General features: G+C 40.9%; 1 protein-coding gene across 1 annotated transcript in view; it reads left to right on the top strand.

Moving 5' to 3' along the window:
• LOC117529358 (matrix metalloproteinase-17-like) overlaps window positions 1–16,119 on the top strand; it is a 186,536-nt gene that overhangs the window by 86,470 nt on the left and 83,947 nt on the right. The gene's annotated exons all lie outside the window — the stretch shown is intronic.

The following is a 16,119-nucleotide window of genomic DNA, read 5'->3' on the forward strand; positions in this document are numbered from 1 at the left end:
TGTCAGCGTGTCAATTCACCAGCGTTGCAGTGCACTGATGCGCCGGTCAGATGTAGCAATATGTTTTAATTTAATTTAATTCCCACGTGAGGACAGCATGCCAACATTTGCGCCTCATGGTATAGTTATGTGAGGCACTGCAGGTGTTCCCCAACTGTGGCTTCCGAGCACAGATATCTGCTATGTGTTGCAGGGGGACACGCCCACCTCTGCCAGCAGACCTCGGCAGCTCACAGAAAAAAAGCTCACTCTCTGTACCTTCATTCTGTGGTTATTTTATTCTATGTATGTATATTGTGTTTGTCCTGCATCTGTTTGATGTCTGTGTTTGTAATGTAACACCTCGCATGCACGGAGCCATCATTTCCAGCTGTCAGTGAGTCACTGGCCGGCAATCAGCTGAGAGGCCCTCTGCCATGCTGTGTGTGCTCAAACATGACTTGCCGGTCTCATTTCATGCAAGTATGCACCCTCCCCCGACCCCTGCATGCCACATGTTTTGGGGGGGAAGCCAACACTGGCACACCACGTGTGTTGCTTGGCTACGCCACAATCGTGGGGCAATTTGACAATTTTCACAGACAGCTGGAATGTGGTCAGCTGCTGTCTGCTCTCGTACCAGGAGCGCGACTAGCCCCACCTTTTTTAAGTGACAGGGAGTGGTGTTAGATGTTTGTGTGTGACACCTGGACTATTTCTGACACCTGCCAAGAGAGGGGTCAAATGAGCACTCGCAGGGCATTTGCTATGAATGCTTGTGGTGACAGGTGTACGAGGCGTTTGAGGTGGCTGTTATGTGTGAAGGGCCCCTAAGCAATGGCACCGTGTCACTGTGCCATTGTGCAGATTTTCAAATTAATGTGCTCCCTTTCTGTTTCCCTGGGGTAATTATTTATTAATTTTTTTATATATGAATTAATTTATTTAGTTCTGAGTTTCAGAGCTTTCCCAAACAGAGTGTTATTAGAACCTTAGACCTCAACCATTTTTAGAAAAAGAACCCAAACTTCCTCTTTCATTTCCTCTTAATTACGTATTTTTTTTAAATGCTAATTTACTGTCTTATTGTATTTATAAATTATCATATTGCTCTTGTTATCATATATCAATCATTGCTAATTTCTCCTTTAAACTAATATTAATATTTGTCCTTTAAACTTTACATTTTTACAGCTTTCATCCATGACCCAAAATACATAAGCATACCAAACGGCAAACGTTAGCTGTCCCCGGTTTTGCAGTGATTGAAGCCAAACACACATGCACACACACAGAGGCCACTTGGCTATTATAATATGGACGAGTACAGTTGTATGCAAATGTTTGGACACCCCTGATAATTTTCATGATTTTCCTTTCTAAATCATTGGTTGTCTGGATCAGAAATTTCAGTTAAATATATCACATAGCAGATGAACACACTGATATTTGAGAAGTGAATGAAGTTTCTGTTATTTACAGAAAGTGTGCAATAATTATTTAAACAAAATTGGCAGGTGCATAAATTGGGCACCCTTGTCATTTATTGATTTGAATACATTTAGCACTAATTATTGGAACACAAATTGGTTGTGGTAAGCTCATTGACCCTTGACCTCCTTACACAAGTGAATCCAATCATGAGAAAGGGTATTTAAGGTGGCCATTTGCAAATGTTTCCCCTCTTTGCATCTCTTCCAATGAGTGGCAACATGGGAGACTCTAAACAACTCTCAAATGACCTGAAAACAACGATTGTTCAACATAATGGTCTAGGGGAAGGATATAAAAAGCTATCTCAGAGATTTCAGCTGTCAGTGTCCACTGTGAGGAACATAGTGAGGAAATGGAAGACCACAGGCACAGTACTAGTTAAGGCCCAAAGTGGCAGAACCAAGAAAATCTCAGATAAGCTGAGGCGAAGGAGGTGAGAACAGTCATAGTCAACCCACAGACCTGCTCCAAAGACCTACAACATGATCTTGCCGCAGATAATGTCTCTGTGCATCGTTCAACTATACAGTGCACTTTGCATAAATAGATGCTGTATGATGTTGTAATGCAGAGGAAGCCTTTTCTGCATACATGCCACAAACAGAGTCACTTGAGGTATGTTATAGCACATTTGGACAAGCCAGCTTCATTTTGGAATAAGGTGCTGTGGACTGATGAACCTAAAATTGAGTTTCTGTGAAGGCTCTCAGTTGTCCAGGTGGTTTCCATAGTAGAGAAGCTTGTGCTCTAGTTAGCACCCTTCTAATGACAGGGCAGCTGTCCCCCATAACGATGGGACTGACACCTCGCCTGACGCCTCTCCTGATGCCTCTCCTGACAATATGAATGACTCATTACCATGAACAAAAGACTGACACTGCTTTGGACCTGAGTACCACATTGTAAACAGGGGGACAAAGCGTGTCTCAGACCCCCTCCCCGGTTAAGGCTGGGTTTCAACTGTTTCACATATAATGCTTCCTTCACTCCCCTCTCAAACCATTTCTTTCTCTGGCTAAGATTTAACTTCCTTGTCCTCAAACGTGTGGTTAGTGTCTTTAAGGTGGAGATGAACTGTAGACTGAGGTCCACCGGCACGCTCTCTGCAATGCTGGTATAGCTTTTGTGCAACGGCTGCTTAGTCTCACCTATGTAGTGTGTGATACAGTTTTCCTGACATCTGATAGAATAACAGACAGGAGACGGAGCCTCCTGTCTGTTAGAAGAGGAGTGTCTCTCCCTTTTTTAGCAGGAGTAGGGAAAAACTACAGAGGATCTTCAGACAGCACAAAATCCCAGTTTACGTTAAACCTGTTAACACCTTGAGACAGAAATTAGTTCACTCTAAGGACAGGATCCCTAGTTACAAACAGAGCAATGTAGTGTATTCCATCAGATGTCAGGAAAACTGTAACGAACACTACATAGGTGAGACTAAGCAGCTGTTGCTCAAAAGGCTATACCAGCACCCCATAGAGGGCACCGGTGGACCTCAGTCTGCAATTCATCTCCACCTTAAAGACACTGATGACATGTTTGAGGACAAGGAAGTTAAAATCTTAGCCAGAGAAAAGAAATGGTTTGAGAGGGGAGCGAAGGAATCATTGGATGTGAAACAGTTGAAACCCAGCATTCACCGGGGATGGGGTCTGAGACACACTTTGTCCCCTGTTTATAATGGGGTATTCAGGTCAAAGCAGTTTCAGTCTTTTGTTCATGGTAATGAGTCATTCATGTCTTCAGGAGAGGCGTCCGGAGAGGTGTCAGTCCCATCGTTAGGAGGGACAGCTGCCCTGTCATTAGAAGGGTGCTAACTAGAGCACTACAGGTGCTAATTAGAGCAATTGTTAGTCACTAGCCAACAGCAGTCTGCCTCTTGGTAGGAGGGGTCTGGTTAGGTATAAGCTCCAGCTTTTGCTGGCTTCTATTCTTCTCTGCAAGAGTCAAGACAGAAGTCATACTAGCAGAGCAAGAAATTTAGCTGAGGAAGCTTCTGTGATTAGAAGTGAAACGTCCTTGCGTCAAGCAACCCAGTCCAGTCGAAGATTCAAGCTTCTCTACTATCCTAAAATTAACTTATTTGGACATAACAAGTGGCAGTATGCATGACTGAAAAAGAACACAGCATTGCAAGAAAAACCCTTGCTACCTACAGTAAAATTTTGAGGTGGTTCCATCATGCTGTGGGGCTGTGTGGCCAGTGCGGGTCCTGGGAATCTTGTTAAAGTTGAGGGTCACATGGATTCCAGTCAGTATCAGCAGATTCTTGAGAACAATGTTCATGAATCAGTGACAAAGTTGAAGTTGTGCCGGGGCTGGATCTTTCAACAACGACCCTTAGCACCACTCAAAATCCACTAAGGCATTCATACGTGGAATATATGGAATGGCCATCTCAGTCCCCAGATCTGAATATTATTGAAAATCTGTGGTGTGATTTTAAGTGGGCTGCCCATGCTCGGAAACCAACAAACCTGAGATGTTTTGTAAAGTAGAATGGTCCAAAATACCTTCAGTCACAATCCAGACTCTCATTGGAAGCTATAGGAAGTGTTTAGAGGCTGTTATTTCTGCAAAAGGAGGATCTACTAAATATTGATGTATTTTTTTCTGTTGGGGTGCCCAAATTTATGCACCTGCCTAATTTTGTTTAAAGAATTGTTGCACACTTTCTGTGAATCCTATAAACTTCATTTTACTTATCAAATATTTTGTCTGCTATATGATATATTTAACTGAAATTGCTGATCCAAACAACCACTGATTAATAAAGGTAAATCATGGAAATTATCAGGGGTGCCCAAACTTTTACAAACAACTGTATATTTCAAGTGATCAGCGCAGACCCTCTTTCTCATACACGCTATAAGAAATAAAACATTGAGTTTAATTGATAAAGTTAAGGTAACGTTTTCCACATAACATTGTCAGTTAAGTGCAAAACAATATTTTAGTTGAAATTAATTTAATCAAATGAAACATTATTACTTAAATGCCTAAAATTAACAACTGCAAGTATACTGAAAATAATAATTACATTTAAAACCCCTGTGTTTAATTTCTTAGAGTGTAAAAGGCATTATTTTACTCAGTGTGCTGTTTTGGACGGCTGTAGCTTCTGCTGCTGTATTGATTAACTCCTTACACCGGTTATGCGCATGCTCCATGTCTGTTTTTTTTTGTTTTTTTTTTTGGGGGGGGGGGGGAGCATTACAGCACCACATACAGGCCTGGCATATATATTACAGCATTAAATGTAGCCTTTGAACATTTTTTGTAATTGAATTATTCAAGTTAGTCGATTAATCGTTTCAGCCCTAAATAAATAAATGAGCACAATTTCACAAAAAAATAAAAATCATTAAATTATCATCATATTTTTGTTGTTGTTGATGATAATAATAAATGAGTAACTTTACAAAAAAACTGTCAATGATTAAAATTAATAATCAATAAAAAGTAAGTCTCTTCAGCTGCTCCTTGTTTGAACCTGGGGTCACCACAGCAGATCCAAGGTGGGTCTTCATGTTGATCTGGCACAAAGTTTTACACCGGATGCCCTTCATGATGCGACTGACTCTGCATCACATGGAAAAAATGGTGAAAGTGGTGGGGTTTGAACCAGGAACCATTCTGCACTAAAACCAAGTGCATTAACCACTTGTCCACCATCCCACCAATTAATAATCATTCAAATGAACACAATTTCACAAAGAAGTACATAAATCACATGTTAAATTATCATTATTGTTTTTGATATTAATAATTAAAGTGCAACTTTGCATAAAGACATTAAAAACTGTCTTTGATTAAGTTATAATCAAATGGCACAATTTCAGAAAGAAATAAAATTATTTAGCCTCATCAAAAATTACTTCAACATTTTGAAGTAAGAAAGAAGCTAAAAATCTACACAAAACAAAGTTGCCGCTGCTGTTTGGCTGAATGTATCTGAGAATGTGACGCTGCCAGGGTTAAAAAAGTCTGATTCATTTGTTGCCAGTGAGGCTGAAGTTTAAGCGATTCAGCAGCTGTTCATCAGTGAAAAACAGGTTTGTGAGACAGAGGAGCTCTCAAACGTCCTGGAGTTATATATAGGGAGCGTGGGTGAACGGCATCGTCACTTTAACCTTTGGAAAATAGAATTTATTGCATGTGACAGGATGTGTTGTGTGAGGCTAGAATGTGTTTTCATCTGTAAATGAGTCGTCATGGAGTTAAATGGTAAACTCCATTTATATAATGCTTTTCCATCTGCATCAGATGCTCAAAGCACTTTATAATAATGCCTCACATTCACCCCAATGTCAGGGCTGTTTATTATTATTTCCTCAGTGTCTTTCCCCTGAAAATTGAGGGACCCAACTGTGTGTGTACACTAAAATGGTCAAACGCTACAACTGAAAACTAAATTACAACTACAGAATATTTCAATTTCAATTTATTTTCCTTTATATAGCCCAAATCACAACAGAGTTGCCTCAAGGCACTTCACACAGGTAAGGTCTAACCTTACCAACCCCCAGAGCAACAGTGGTAAGGAAAAACTCCCTCTGAGGAAGAAGCCTAAGCAGACCAACTAAAAGGGGTGCCTCTGCTTGGGCCATGCTACAAACATAAATTACAGAAACAATTCACAGAACAATTCACGGATAAATATACAATACAACTCCCATCTCGGATGGAGCTGCACCTTAAACAGAGAAAAAACAGAATCAGGCATCAGAAAGACAAAAAAACACTGTATATTTACCAGCATTAATCACAGAAAAACAGAATAAATACTAAGGTGATCGCCGGCCAAAAAAATTTTCAATAAATTCTACAATACCAGTTTAGTATAATAAGTAAAAGGTCTTATGCTATTTGCTGAAATAAGAGACTGGAACAACCTTTTATGCGTTACCTATCAATTTGACCAGTTAACGCTTGGCCTAGGCCCGTGTGTCATACATCACACTGACAAAGTGAGGACCCTTGGGGTAATTTTTGATCCTACATTGTCCTTTGACCTCTACATTAGAAATATACTAGGACTTGCTTTCTTCCACCTGCGAAATATAACGAAGATTCATCCTATCCTGTCTATGGCTGATGCTGAGACCCTGATCCATGCATTTATCTGTTCTAGATTGGACTACTGCAATGTTCTATTTTCTGGTTTATAACAGTCCAGCATTAGGGGTCTCTAATGGGTTCAAAATGCTGCAGCCAGACTTTTGACACGAAGCAGAAATTTCGACCCACATTACACCCATTTTGACATCCCTTCACTGGCTGCCTGTCCCAGTGAGATCAGATTTAAGGTTCTGCTACTAGTCTATAAAATTGTTCACAGACTGGCTGACCAAAATTAAACCTTACGTATTGGCCCGGGCTTTGCGTTCTCAGGGTGTAGGACTACTTTGGGTCCCTAGGGTGAATAAGAAGTCTGCAGGTCATAGAGCTTCTCTTATCGTGCCCCTGTTCTGTGGAATGATCTCCCTGCGTCAATAAAACAATCTGATTCTGTGGAGACTTTCAAGTCCAGACTTAAGATGCACTTATTTTCACTTTCATATGACTAGGATACTGGTATAGTTTTGTTTTACACTTTTTACTCTTTTAATTCATTTTATTAGGAAATGGAGCAGGCCGCGGCCTCAACTTTACCTAAATTCTGGGTCTTTCAGTGAAGCTTAGGGCTAGTGGCCGGCGATCACCTTAGTATTTCTTCTGTTTTTTTGTTGATTAAGGCTGGCAGATTATACAGTATTTCTTGTCTTTCTGATGCCTGATTCAGTTTTTTGTCTCTAAGATGTAGCTTTTATTTGTGTTGGCTACCCTCCTGTCCTGTGCACCAACAGCATTTCTTGTATATTCGTCCGTGAATTGTTCTGTGAATTGTTCTGTAATTTATGTTTGTAGCATAGCCCAAGCAGAGGGTCACCCCTTTGAGTCTGGTCTGCTTGAGGTTTCTTCCTCCGGCGGAGTTTTTCATTACCACTGTTGCTCTGGGGTTTGTAAGGTTAAACCTTAACTGTGTGAAGCACCTTGAGGCAACTCTGTTGTGATTTGGTGCTATATAAATAAATTGAAATTGAAATGATCTACTTAATAACTTGTGAACCATCTGTCACCTTTTGTTGATCTCTGCTCCCCTTTCCACTCTTTTTGGACCTTCCCCTCCCTCTCTTTGAGATTTCTTGGGACACATCTGGCACTGACCCCACTGTGTTGTCCCCCTTTCTGGGCCTCCTCGACCCCTTTTTTGTGAATTCATGTTTCCATCAGATGCATAAGCACCTGACTCCTCATTGCTCACTGATCTCTGCAGCATTGGTTTCTTATTGGGACAGCCCCTTGGTCTTCCCCTTTTCCAAGGTATTCTCATTTTCAACACTTACTACCTTGTGTTTCATGGAGGATCCTTTTGGACAACCCCTTGGGTTTTTGGGCAAACTGGAATCATTTGGTACATTTTTTTTCCCAAAACATCTTGACTGGCAGCAGCCTTCTCAAGTGCCGTTAAATGCAGAATCCTTTATTGCAGAACTGCTTATAGCGTGAATCAGCTTCTGTGCTTCGCTGTTGGTGCCAATTGTCTCTCGTTCTTGATCTCTTCCCGAGAGTCGTTTTCATTCTGCAGAATAGTACATTCAAGCAGCTGACAAAAGGCAACATGCACAAGTAGACAGAAATGGAAGTCAGAAAACAAGACGAGTCAAAAAGAAGGAAGAGGCAGAAGTTTGGAGAGAAAAATACTCAGACGGGAGCAGTTTATCTTTACTGTGTAACAGGATTATAGCGAACAGGACTCTGAATTCAGAGTAAACAAATTAATTTCACAGATCACTAAAATGGACCGAACAAAAGTCGATGGTTTAATACCTCCTTTAATACAGGCTGAAATGAGCATGTGTGCAATGCATGAGGAGAGAGAAGGTTTGCGTGCAAACATAAATATACAATCGTGCCACAGAGAATGTTGTTGTGGGTTAAATTTATAATATTGCTGTGGAAAATTATACTTTGACAGGGACTTTTCCTTGACGGCAGAGTTGAATGAAGCGCCAGACTGGGGACATAGTGTAGCAGATAAGAGAATATTTAGAGTGGAATCTTGCAAATGGTGACACAAGTATCAAATTCAGAACAAATACTACTTAAACATTACTCTTTTGAAATAACTGATTAGCCACCTGTATTTTTAATAGGCAGCCAGGTAGGGTCAATTGAAGAATTGCATAAGGGTCAAAATTAAAAGATGCTCTAATCATATTGAAAACTATATCACATTATTTGCTTGATCATGAAGATTCCAAAAAGGTATAGTTTGGACTATGTGTGACTGAATGTTATGGAGTTATGGGGTAAAAACTGCAAGAATGGTGACAAAGGTCAGTTTCAGTTTGTACAGGGGTCAAAAGTGTAAGTTGCTCCAGTTTTGGTCAAAATGTGGTGCAATTGGAGAAACTTTAACACAGAGCAGTTTAACTACTACTACTCTGAAATTTCATATTTTTTAAGTTAAAGTCGGCCCAATTTTGGTCAAAAGTGATACAAATCATTAGTTTGAATTAACAGCATTTTAAAAAGGAACATATGTGAAATGTCATAGAATCCATTGGATGTTGACCTTGTTTGACCTTTACTTTGGAGACCAAAACATTCACACTGTCACTGTTCCATTTATTCATCCTATTAGCTCAACCAATAATTTGCATCACTTTTTACCAAAATTGGGGCAACTTCAACATTTGACCCCTGTACAAACTGAAACTGACCTTTGTCACCATTCTTGCTGTTTTTACCCCATAACTCCACAATATTCAGTCACAGATAGTCCAAACTATACCTTTTTGTAATCTTTATAATCAGGCAAGTAATGTGATGTAGTTTTCAATATGAGTAGAGCATCTTTTAATTTTGACCCTTGTGTAATTCTTCTGTTGACCCCTACCTTGCTGCCTATTGAAAATTCAGTGGCTAATCGGTTATTTCAAAATCATAATGTCTAAGGAGTATTTGTGCCAAATTTGATGTTTGTATCACCATTGCAGGATTGTTTCAGTTATCTGCTGCACTAACAGTGGTGGCCTGGAGGTTGGAGCAGTGGTCTTATGGCAGAGGGTCCTTTGTTCACTTCCCTGTCATACACACAACTTGCTTGGGTGCCCTTGAGCAAGATCCATCAGCCCCACATTGCTCACAGTGTGCGAGTGTCTGTTTGAATAGGGATGTCCAGATCTGATCACGGTGCTTGGTCAAGGCATGTTTTGATTGATCGGTATCTGATGTGTGTTCCATATTAAGTCCTATGTTTTGTGCCAACAGAGCTGTGCTGCAGTGCACATTTTAAAAGCATATTTTCATGCTGCTTTGTTTCAAATATGCACAAAGTCTGTTTCCATCTTGCTAATGAGCACTGTACAGACCCGTAGCCAGAGGTTTTCCTCAGTGAGGAAAACTGCATTTTCCAGACTTCCAGGCTATGATGTGTTCTATTTTACTCTATCAGTGTTGCATTAAGTGGAATTGATGAACTATATTAACAAAAAAAATCTGTTTATTTACTTTAGTATCTTGTCTTTTAAAAAAAGTAATAAAACATCAAGGCGTTTCAACTCCTTACCAACGCCTAGAGCAAGCACACAGCAAACAGTAGGAAGGAAAACTCCCCAGATATCAGAAGTTTGACTGAATGTAGTTTTTTTTTTTTTCCCTCATAATTAATTGCAGAGCTGTTCAGTTCAGCATTCAATTGACTTTGATCTGCGTGCCACATGCTCTGCGTAAGTATAGTATAGAGGAAAATACTACCATTGGATTAGGACCCGGTATTTGCAGATACTCAATATTACATGACTTTATAGAAACATCCATAGTATGAATGAACAAATGTGAGGCATCATTGTTATGCAGTTTATGTGATAAGAAATTACCCTTTACAATTTGCAATGGTTCAGCTGCGAGCGCTGGTCCACCACTTAGAGACGCGCTTACGTGCTGCGCAGCTGTCTGACTGGACTGTTACAGCCATGATAACATAATATTACAGAAACATCATCTAAATCATGAGGTGGACTGACAATATATCTGTCATATGATGCAATTTGCAATGGTTCAGCTGCGTGCACTGGTCCACCGCTCAGAGATTCGCTGACGTGCTGCGCAGCTGTCTGACTGGACTGTTACAGCCATGATAACATAATATTACAGATACATCATCTAAATCATGAGGTGGACTGACAATATATCTGTCATATGATGCATGTTACAACTGTGACAGGCCATTCAGATGTGTGTTGATCCACAGCTGTGTGACACATATGGATTCACAGCGACACACATTGTTTTCAGTATGTTCACGTCTACTTCATAAAATGTGTGCCACAGACTTTGCACATTACAATATTTCCTTTGCACGCCCGGAACGGGATGCACAGAGGTGCAGTCCGGGACATGCTGGCAAGACTAGACATGCCTGATCATGACGAATTGCCCTTGAATGCGATCAGACTGTTTCGAATGTTGTTTTGATGCTGTGTGAATATTTAGAACACAGTCTGATTGCAGTTAGAGTCCACCTCGACTGCCGTACGATATTTATCCACCTCGACTGTTTTGAACATGAGCTAAACATTTGGGCCAGCCACACAAATTTGCCCAACTGTTTGGAATGCACACAGAATGCTCTCGGAGGGTTTTGATTGTGCCTCGACTTTGCCCAACTGGAAATTGGCTGAATTTTCATTCAGACAGCTTTCGGGCTCATTCAGGGTCTAGTGTGACGGGAGTATAAGGACAGTCTGAATTATGTGGACACTCTGAAATGATTGATATCCAGATTAATACTTAGTGTTAATAAAAACAAATTTTTCATTTTGGCAGGGGCTGTCGCAGGCCTGGCAGTCCGCCAGGCCTATAATACTGTAGGGAAAATGCTGTGTGTGTTTGTACAGAGAGAGAGCATCCCACAAGTACCTTTTTTTTGTAAAGTGTAGGTTGGAAGATTCTATATGTAGATGCCAAAATAAAAGCCCCTTTTCCTCCATTTGTGTAAATTATTCCGTTTTCAGGTCAAATGTCTCTTGTATTGTTTATGCAGAAGTATTCCAGGGTGTGTGTGTGTGTGTTGACACTGTACTAATCCTGCAAAATGCAGCCATCCGTACTCTCAAAAACACATTTGCCCTGAGCATGATAAATAAGCAATTACATGCTTTGTGGCCGTGACTTGTGCTGTCTGACTGTGCGCGCACGTGCGCTCCATGACTCCAGGCCTCCTGTGACAGAGTCCGGTGTAGCTCCCTGGAGCAGGCAGGGGTTCTTTTTGCAGCTTCCCAGTGTAAAACTGTTTGCATAATGAACAGCGTAGTGTTATTGTTGTGTAAGCTCTATCATTTTCCAGGGAACACTTTGCTGTATTTTTATTCAGAACTTTCACCTCAGCTGTTTACTTTAATTTTCCTCTTAAGTACTGTGTGTCATTGCGTAACTCGCCTACTAATCTGAAAACTAAGTGGTTTGACATGTTGAGCACGTAGCCACAGGGGCAAACCTGAGTCAAGCACACGTCAGTTACCACCAAAAAATGATTAATGCAAAAAGAAAAAGCTATGAAAAGTTTCTGTGTACAATTAGAGAATTGTTGAGGCCCTTTTAGACTTGGACTTCATGACACGAAGTCCAAGTCTAAAAGGGTGGTGTTACGATTAAAAGGGCCAGGAGCAACTCTTCTGTAAATGCTGCCTTTAAATATGTATAAAACCTGATATCATTGCTGGAAATGCAGTCACTCTGCCAGTGCGGGCACGCACCATCAGCGTTATTAGTCTGTTCAGAGATCACAGAGATCCTCCAAGATGTGGCTGAGAGGAATGTTCCTGAGATGTTTGTGACATCCATCTGTCTGTGGTGTGGATTCTGTATGAGGACAAAGATGACTTTCGTTCATCAGTGGCAGCTGTGAAGCAACTTCGCCAAACAGGTTGATCTACGGTGACTACTGGTTGTTTGCCTGGGTGGTTGCCATCACGACACAAGGCTTTTCCATAGTGTGGGGTGTGTTAACATGGTATCAGTACAACTTTCTGCCCTCTCCCCCGCTTCTGGGGTGGTGTTGGTGTCGTGTGTCTCCCTCAAGTGCTGTACCTCCACCAGAGGTTTGAAGGTCCTGTGCTGTATCTTGTGCGGTTTGCAGGACTGCACTCTTAATCACAGAGATCTCCGATGTTGCACCTGAAATCTGTTGGGACCACTATGGTCTTTACATTCCATGTCTTTTATATTTCTTCCTTCACCCCTGGATAACTTCTCATACGCTTTCTTTCTGATGGTTTCATTTGGAATCTACAACATCTGCCCTCCTCTGCAACTTAACAACCACCTCCATGTCGGTTGGTTAGCCAGCACCCGTTTTCTGTCCAGAGATCCTACAGCATCTTAGCTCTGCTCTTGTCAAACCCCTTTGGTGGTGTTTCCCAGCTGGACTTTGATACTTATGGGTTGTATTTGGAAACAGCAAAGCCATACACACACACACACACACACACACACACACACACACACACACACACACGGCCACTTGGCTATTATAATCACACACACACTATATATATATATATATATATATATATATTACACAGTGCATCCAGAAAGTTATATTATGTACAGCTTTATTCCAAAATGGAGTAAATTCATTTTTTGCTCAAACGTCTACTCGCAACACCCCATAATGACAACATGAAAAAGGTTTTTTGTTCAAATTTATTAAAAAAAACATTAAGAAATCACATTTACATAAGTATTCACAGCCTTTGCTCTATACTTTATGATGCACCTTTGGCAGCAGTTACAAACTCAACACCTTCTTGAATATGATGTCACAAGCTTGGTGCACCTATCTTTGGCCAGTTTTGTCCATTTCTCTTTGCAGCATCTCTCAAGCTCCATCAGGTTGGATGGGGAGTGTCGGTGCACAGACATTTTCAGATCTCTCCAGAGTCGTGCAATCAGATTCCAGTCTGGGCTCTGGCTGGACCACTCAAGGACATTCACCAAGTTGTCCTGAAGCCACTCTTTTGATATCTTGGCTGTGTGCTTAGGGTCATTGTCCTGCTGAAAGACAAAACCGTTTTCATCCAGGATGTTTCTGTACATTGCTGTATTCAACTTTATCTCAATCCTGACTAGTCTCCCAGTTTGTGCTGCTGAAAAACATCTCCACAACTCCCTAAATAAGGCCCTTCTCCCCAGTGGCTCAGTTTAGACGGTGGTCAGCTCAAGGAAGATACTTGGTGGATCTAAACTTCTTCCATTGACAGATGATGTAGGTCACTCAGCTCATTGGGACCTTCAAAGCAGCAGAAATGTTTCTGTACCTTCTCCAGATTTGTGCCTCAAGACAATCCTGTCTCAGAGGTCTACAGACAATTCCTTTGACTTCATGCTTGGTTTGTGCTCTGACATGCACTGTCAACTGTGGGATCTTATATGTAGACAGGTGTGTCTCTTGTATGAATAAATCATGTCTAATCAACTGAATTTACCCCAGGTGGACTCCAATTAAGCTGTAGAAACATCTCAAGAATGATCAGTGGAAACAGGATGAACTTGAGCTCATTTCTGAGCTTCTTGACAAAGGCTGTGAATACTTGATTACTTTGGGGGGGGGGGGGGTATTTTTAATAAATTTACAGAAATCTTTTAAAAAATGATATTGTCATTATGGGGTATTGTGTGTAGAATTTTGAGGAAAAAATTAAGGTAATCCCTTTTGGAATAAGGCTTAAGACATAAAAAAAAATTGTGTAACAAGTGCAGCGCTGTGAATATTTTCCAGATTGTATGTGTGTGTATAAAACTCAGTGTCCTGATTCCAGCACCTAAATATATGGCTGTCTTTCTCGGTGTGACATTCACGCACCACCCTGTGTCTGTTATCTTGCTGCAGCACCATGTCTCCCACATCTGTCCATCAGACAGTCACTCACGGTCTCTGGCCTTGTCTCATTGTTTTCTCCTTATTGTCAGTCTCTCTCCTTGACCTGAGAGTGATAAGAAGGTCCAGCTTTATTTTTCGTGACTTAGCGTGCAGCTCTTCACTCTATCTCTTACCCTTCTCCTGTCTTGTTCCTTTTCTTTCCCAGTGGTGAAGGAGTCTGATTCAGATCATGTATTACTCCACGTGGAAAAATTCAAAAATAAAAGTTTGGACTGAGAAAAAACATCACTTCTGTCAATCAAATTATCAATAAAATGTGAAAATATATGAAGATGCATCAATTTTTGATAATTTTACTTCACGAGAAATTTGAATAATGATAATAATAATATAGCCTTTATTGTCATTGTACATATACATACATATAACGAAATCTGTCCCCTGCATTTAACCAGCCACAGTCTGGCGCCTGGAGGAAATTAATCAATCAATCAATCAACATTTATTTATAAAGCGCTTTACAGCAGCCAGCCTGTGTCCAAAGGGCTTTACAGTAAAATTAAACATTCACAAAAATAGAACACACATACAGTATAGTTAAAACAGCACAATAAAACAAAACATGTATCACTAGGTATTAAAAGCCAGTTAAAATAAATAAGCCTTAAGATGTGATTTATAAAGTGCTGGGTCAGAAATAGCACTTAAATAAATCAGGAGGTAACTTGTTCCACAGTCTGGGTTCAGCTACCGCAAAAACACGATCATTCCAGAGTTTGTATTTTGACCTCAGAACATCTAAGTAAACTTGACCAGATGCTCATAATGTCCTACTGTAAGTGAGGAGAGTTCAAATTTCAGACAAGTACGAAGGTACAGGGCCATTAATGGCTTTAAAACAAATATCCATCCATCCATCCATTTTCTTCCGCTTCATCGGGAGTCAGGTCGCGGGGGCAGCAGCTCAAGCAAAGCCGCCCAGACCTCCCGATCCACACACACCTCCCCCAGCTCCTCCGGGGGAACCCCAAGGCGTTCCCAAGCCAGCTGAGAGATGTAGTCCTTCCAGCGTGTCCTGGGTCTTCCCCGGGGCCTCCTCCCAGTGGGACATGCCCGGAAAACCTCTCCAGCAAGGCATCCGGAAAAGATGCCCAAGCCACCTCAACTGACTCCTTTCGACGTGGAGGAGCAGCGGCTCGACTCCGAGCTCCTCCCGACATTAAAATCTTAAAATCAATTTTTAAAATGAAGTGGAAGCCAGTGGAGTGAGTAAAGTACAGGCGTAATATACTCGCTTCTGGAAGTGTTCGTTAAAAGATGTGCAGCAGTGTTTGCACAAGTTGGTGTGCCAGAGACGACTGGTTAACACCAGCATAAAGTGTATTACAGTCATCAAGTCTGGAGCTGATGAACTCATGATTGGGTTTATTGGATTCTGTATCTACTTCCACTGACAAATTTCACAACTCATTCTGTAAAAGAAAAATTGGATTAATATAGGTTTTACAAACGTTTCCCCACACTTCAATACAGTAGGTTAGATACGGAACAATCTTAATTGGATTTCGAATACTGCTCATTGGCATTCTCAGTCCCTTGTGTATCTTTAATATCCCTTAATTGTTTTTTGTACAGTTCAGTTACCTTTTCTTTGACAATTCTTTTGCTTTCCCTATGACTCAGAAACCAGAAACATCAATGCAGCACTGGATGAAAGA

This window comes from Thalassophryne amazonica, chromosome 17 (assembly GCF_902500255.1).
Source record: "Thalassophryne amazonica chromosome 17, fThaAma1.1, whole genome shotgun sequence".
NCBI classification, from domain to species: Eukaryota; Metazoa; Chordata; class Actinopteri; order Batrachoidiformes; family Batrachoididae; genus Thalassophryne; species Thalassophryne amazonica.